The sequence below is a fragment of the Dendroctonus ponderosae genome, unplaced genomic scaffold (assembly GCF_020466585.1).
Source record: "Dendroctonus ponderosae isolate FM_Combo_2020 unplaced genomic scaffold, Dpon_F_20191213v2 Dpon_F_20191213_232, whole genome shotgun sequence".
Classification (NCBI taxonomy): domain Eukaryota; kingdom Metazoa; phylum Arthropoda; class Insecta; order Coleoptera; family Curculionidae; genus Dendroctonus; species Dendroctonus ponderosae.
In genome coordinates this window covers 15,266-21,630 of record NW_026018441.1, presented here as the reverse complement: position 1 = coordinate 21,630, position 6,365 = coordinate 15,266, and the positions used below count along the sequence as shown (strand labels likewise).

Below are 6,365 nucleotides of genomic sequence, written 5' to 3'. Positions count from 1 at the left end.
GAGAATTTTCAAAACTTTTCCGCGTTGGTATTTTCCGTGCAGACACCTTCGCATCATGCAAATGACCGCATATTATCAAGTGATAAATGCACTTTCACTTTTTCCCATTGCATCGGCAACTATTGATACCAGAAGAGTGACATTTTTCATTTTCATGCGCTGATCGTTTCGTGTCAAGCCACCATTGAGATCGGGCGAAGAGGAAAAAACAAACGCAACAAATTACCATCATCTAGTAGAAAATGGTTTATTCAATCTCCCATCTGGTGTTATTAAACGAAGAGTGCAAGAACACGCTTACCACTGCATGCTTCCTTGCGTTCCACATCTATTATACAATTACTCTTCCTTTCCTGAATGTAATCCTTTATGGTCTGTTGGTTTTCGGATTCTGGTACCTAATGGAGCAAATTAGATAAGAAAAAAATTACTCAAAATTGAACTTTATAAGCTGGCTAATGTGGTCATCACCCTGCACAATTTGGACTAATCGTGTAAGCAACGCAAATGTTGTATTAACCATTTCACATTACTTGCTGTTTCTGGTGCCTACTTGTGGGTAAATTGAAACTAAATTACCATTAACTTGTTAAATCAATGTTGAATTTTAATTTGACCAGCAGAACTAAATAAACTTCAATTAAACATTACTTAAAGTACAATTAGAAATTTATCAGCATAATATAATGTAAAGTGTACTTGCCTGAAATTACAAGATAACATTACATGGGAGTCTCTCAAGCGATCGGATGATTAATGAACTCTTCGACATTTCAATTGCGTTCAAAAGTCCACATACATCCATGACTTTGATGATGATCGTTGCATAATGTTCAAATGGCATTTAATGAAGTGCAGGCACTTCCTCAATTGAATAAAAATTCGTGTGGTTTCTTCGCTTTTATATGGAAATTGATCAATGTTGAATCACCTTGTAGTAAACTACTTAAAATAATGTCATCGAAGTTTTTAAATATTAGCATTCCTCTGGGTGATGTGTATGAATCTAGCGTGACGCTTGCGTGTGAAAATATTTGATTGATCAAAATGTTTTGCAATTGTTTCGCTAAACCTGGTTGAGAAAGCGCGAATATGTGAGAATTTTTTAAATAAATTGGCGTCTCAATTATTGCCATCAGCTGTTCTGAGATTCAAAGGCACTTTCATGTGCAAAACCGCCGACTTTTGGAAAACTCATTTGAGAACTGCAAGCGCTGTGTTTTCTTGTAACATGCACCACACATGGGAAGGTATTGAGATCTTTTGCGCATATTTTCCATCATCTCAAACTTCCGAAGGAACTTACCGATTCTTCATATTTTTAGCAACTACAATATTTTCGGTTAAATGTCGGAAATGCTTTTAAAAAAACTTCCATTCAAAATAGTAGTTTTCGATACAAGGGCGAAGAAGTGTTCCGATCGACGACGGCGTTTGACCGTCAGGAGTCCGAGAGTCAGGAGTTCGAAAAACGGATTTTCGCCCTCGTGTCGAACAATATTTTTTATTCAAATAAATGACATAACACGAATCATAAGTTATAATAAATAAAAGTAGCCAAAAATAAAAGACGTCAACTTCATATTTAAAATTTGATGTCAATGCCATTTTTGAAATTGTCATGTTTTGGCGTTTGTTATTTAAAAAAAGCGTACTTTTGTAAGCAAATAAAAGTGAAACAGTGAGTTGAAAATGCAAGTGTTTCTTTCAAGGCTCCAGTGTTTGTATAAGTTGCATATTTTGCATGAAATAAAAATGATTTTTTATTCGAATGAATCTAAAACTGCCATTTTTCGATCAGAAGCGATGATGCAGTTTTCTTTACTGTTCATTTGTTTTACTTTTACTCACGGATTTTTATGCACATGTGCGCAAAAGTAAATGTGACAAATTGAATCTGTCAATGTCATTATATTTTTTGAAGTATTTTTATTAAAAAGTAACCGATATTCTGTTTTAATTAATTACGTAGGTTTATTGAAAACTGTTAATTATAATTTAAAGTTTACTTACAATTTCTAAATTATAACTTTGTTACAAGTTGAGCCTCAAAGTCGTTCAAATGGTCTATTTTTCTGCGCTCGCCGATGTTGCCACAAGCAAAACACGATTTTTTTAAAGATCGCAAATTTTATGCAAAATATGCACCTTATAAATACATACCCTTGAACCTTGAAAGCAGCACTTGAATTTTCAACATTGTATATGCTTACAAAAGTACGCTTTTGTAAAATTACAAACGTCAAAACGTGACTATTTAAAAAATGGCATTGACATTGACAAATGTTAAATATTCCGTTGACGGCTTTATTTTTGGCTATTTTTATTTATTATAACTTATAATTCGTGTTATGTTTTTCATTCGAATAAAAAATGTTGCTCGATACGAGGGCGAAATCCGTTTTTCGAACTCCTGACGGATTGACACCCACGACTATCGTCTGGGGTCGTCCAACACTTCTTTTTGTTTCCCTAGATCGTCATTGGAGGATGACCAGGTCCACTTGACATCGACCCTCGCCACATGTCCAACCCATCTTCACTTATTCCGTGCCACTATTTCCATGACTCATGAGATTCCCGTCCTTCTCCTGATCTCATCGTTCCTTATTCTGTCCCTAAGGCCTAGTATCCAGAATTGAACGTTTGATGGCTCTCTGACACACTCTCAGGCGATTGGCACTTTTTTGTGTGAAAGTCATAGTCTCAAGGCCCTACGTCATGACCGGTAGAATACATTTCTCGAACACCTTAGTCCGCTTTAGATTAACTGCAGTTTTAAAATTTCTTAGGATGTGAGAGAGGTTACCTTACTTTRCCCAGGTGAGGCGCATCATTCTTGCAATATCCATCGTTTGGTTTTCACTCCCGAACTATTTTTGTTCAGTCACTGTTTTAATATTAATGTTTTCTAGGATGGCCTGGGTGTTATAAGAACTGAAGATCTTGGCTTTACCTAAGTTTATCTGAAGCCCCACTGCTTGTGATGCTTCTGTTAGCTCGTTTAACATGTTGGTGAGCAAGTACCTTCCGTCAAGGTTAATACCTTTTAACTCCCAATTCAAGGTCTTGAAAACTCCTTCCAAAGCCAAGGTGAAAACTTTTGGGGATCTTATTGGAGATTTAGGACCCTAGCCTTATCCGATTCATTTAGTACTGCCCATTCTTCTACCGAGTCAATACCTTTTGATAGTCGCCGAGCCCAAGGTGAAGAGGGACAATGTATTCCTTACATTTCTCCATCAGTGTCCGGACAGTCTGGATATGGTCGGTGGTCCTAAATACTTTTCCGAATCCCACTTGATCTATGGATTGCTAAAAGTCTAGTTTTTTACTCAAGCGTCTGGTCAGAATCTTGCTAAATACCTTGCCGATGTTTCTACAGTCTCCTTTCTTTAATAGGATTTTGACCTCGGCGTTTCTCTATGCTTGTGGGATGCGGCCCTCCTCCAGACACTYATTGAACAGGATGAGAATTGCTTTTTTCAGTGTTGCTCYTCSTTCTTTCAGCATTTCTGCTGTAATGCGATCTTATCCTGGAGCCTTGCGGTTGTCCATAGATCTCACTGCCTGCTCTAGTTGGGATGKGTCGATCTCCGGTATTTCTTCCGATCCCGCWTTTAGAATTTGTACTCTGTTAWCTCTCTGGTAACCTGTGTCTGTAATTTCCTGTCTGTAGAGCTTTCGGTAGAWGCTTTGAATGTTGGTCACGATCTCCTACTCTTCATACACTACTGTTCCTTTCCTTGTTTATTTCTCACTTTTCGCATGGTCTGTTTTCCCCTTGTCATACTCGATCTCAATTCCTTCATGTTCACTCCTCCACACTCCAAATCAATTGCTCCGGTGTGTATCGTATATTTTTTGATTTAAGACATCGATAGTGTTCAATCAATGTAGAGTGAAATCTCTCGACTGGTGAATTAGAATTACTGTTTTTTGATGTTCCGTAGTGCAATTCGATTTTGTATAATTTACAGAAGTTTTCTAGTCTTTATTTTTCAATTCTGATCCTTGGTCATACGTGATTTTTAACGGTAGTCCGTGGTTGGTAACGAAATTTAACAGGTTTTCTACTACTGACGTCCCTGTTAGAGTCTTCAAAAGGTAAGCTTGACCGTAGCTTGAAAATGCGTCAATAATGGTGAGAAATGCTTCTTTTTCAATCCTATAAGTGTCAGCTGTTTACTTACAACTGTTCAAAAGCGTGAATTTGTTCGAACGGCCTAGATGTTGTAGGTGTTAACTTAAATTTAATTATGGGGGGATTAGAATCGTATTTGTTTTTCTGACATATTTCGCATGAGTTCACGAACTGTTCGATATCGTGGATCATTTTGGGCCAATAGAATCTTAGAGTTAAGGAAACCATTATCTCGTTGATACCTCTATGACAGGTTTTCGTAGTGTGATATAGCGTCAACTTTTCGTTTTGATTATCAGATGTTTCTATATCTTCTAACATAACGGGGAATTGAACAAATTTGAAAGATGTATTCCTGATTGCGTGTACTTGTTATTATATTTTTATCTTTCTTGGATCTCAGTCTGAAGTAAAAATTTTGAAACATCGTTTCTTTCATTACGTTTCAGCGAGACAACAGCGCCATCATCAGATTTAAAATTTACACAAACTCATGATTGGTAAAAATCAAAGTTCTTCTAGGTCTTTGCCTTCTTGAAACCTTAAATTTGGCTACAACATTATTTTTAACGTACAAAAACCATCAAATAAGTGAAGGAAAAGCTGGATAAATACTATGGGGATTCTGCACCCTTGATTTCCATGGTTAAGAAGTGGTTTACTGAGTTTCGTTGTGGTCGTAGCAGCACAAATGACGCAGAACGTTCAGGTCGTCCAAAAGAGGTTGTTACGCCAGAAATGGTCGATAGAATCCATAGAACCACACTGGACTATCGGAGAATAAAAGGGCGTGAGGTGGCTGAGGCTGTAGGCATCTCAACTGAGATGGTACATCACTCTTTACTCATGTAAAGAGTGATACCTTTCTATATGAAATAGCTATCCGCACTAGGGACGATACGATACTGAGAAAGTATCAATACTTACTCAAATGAGTAGTAACCGAATTATCTTGCGATACTACTCATATGAGTATTCTGAATGTATCGATACTTATCCAAATGAGTAGTAACCAAATCGTCTTGCAATACTGCTAATATCAGTATTCTGAAAGTATCGAAACCATTACCTGCTCACAATTTTATTGACTCGATATTGAGTGAATCTACATATAATCGTCATAAACACATTTTAAATATACATTTTCGATGAGTTTTTCAAGACCGAAATTAACTGTTGCCGTGCATTTTAACTGTAAAAAAGTCGTTTAAATAAGGGATTGTAATAAAATTCATGGAATATATTTTAATACATTTATTGCCATAAGGTAAACCAAAAACATTATTTCCAAAGGTTTCCCAAAAAGTCGGTTGCTGCAAATATTTAGGAGACAAGCTTTTTCTATTGTGCGTCATAGCAGCACCAGCTTTAGGAAATATATATTCACTTATAAAAGTTAGGAAATACCGTTTTCATGTCTTCCAATGGGTCACTTTTCAAAGATATTGTTCAGTTCCATATTGTTTCGATATCGGCAATAAGTTTTAAAACTGACTGTTCAGAACCATTAATACGTATCTCTTTTATTCAACGCACAATTTCACGAACCTTAGATATAGGTATTCACACACTATAAAGCATCTTCAACAATGTGATTTATTGTGTGAGCCAAAGAGGGCAAATATTCCATTGAGCGTGCGAATAGCTAGATAGAACATATGCATTTTACTATTTTGAAGAAAATTACATGTCACACCTAAGAAACTTCGCTCGTTCATTTTTTCAGTCCAAATGTCCAATTTGAGACAAATATTGTCAATATTTGACAAAATTTAGTTTTAGCTATAGCTATAGCTACACAAGCTTCATATTTTTTGTGGGTCATCTTTTTTAAATAAGCTGCACTAAGTAGGAACCTTGAAATTAGGTTAAAGCACTTTTAGAAGACGTAAAAATCCTTCTCCTTCCACAATGTAGGAAAGCAATAATTACAAACAAAAAACTCTAAATCCTGCACTATTTTGTTGTATTTTGAACCTCCCTCCAAAATAGATATATCTAGTATATTCAATAAAGAAAAAGTACTAGAAATAACTTATTTTCCTTATTGGCCGAAACTTGTAAAAATGTGTCTTCTAAACTACTTTGTATGTTACTATCCGTACTAGCATCAAAAAAACTTTTTTATTCCAACATGTTTTCTAATTTAGAACCGCTAGATGTTGATGGCTGTGAGATATCCAACTCAAGTTCTTCAATAGACTTCACAAAATATCCTATA

The 6,365-nt window shown here is 36.0% G+C and overlaps 1 long non-coding RNA gene across 1 annotated transcript; it reads right to left on the bottom strand.

The window, feature by feature from the left end:
• Positions 1–231: 231 nt before the first annotated feature.
• Positions 232–689, bottom strand: LOC125503686. Its single transcript, XR_007281017.1, has 2 exons — positions 472–689; positions 232–398 (listed from the first exon to the last, which is right to left on the bottom strand). It is a non-coding gene; the product is annotated as an uncharacterized LOC125503686 (long non-coding RNA).
• Positions 690–6,365: the final 5,676 nt, after the last annotated feature.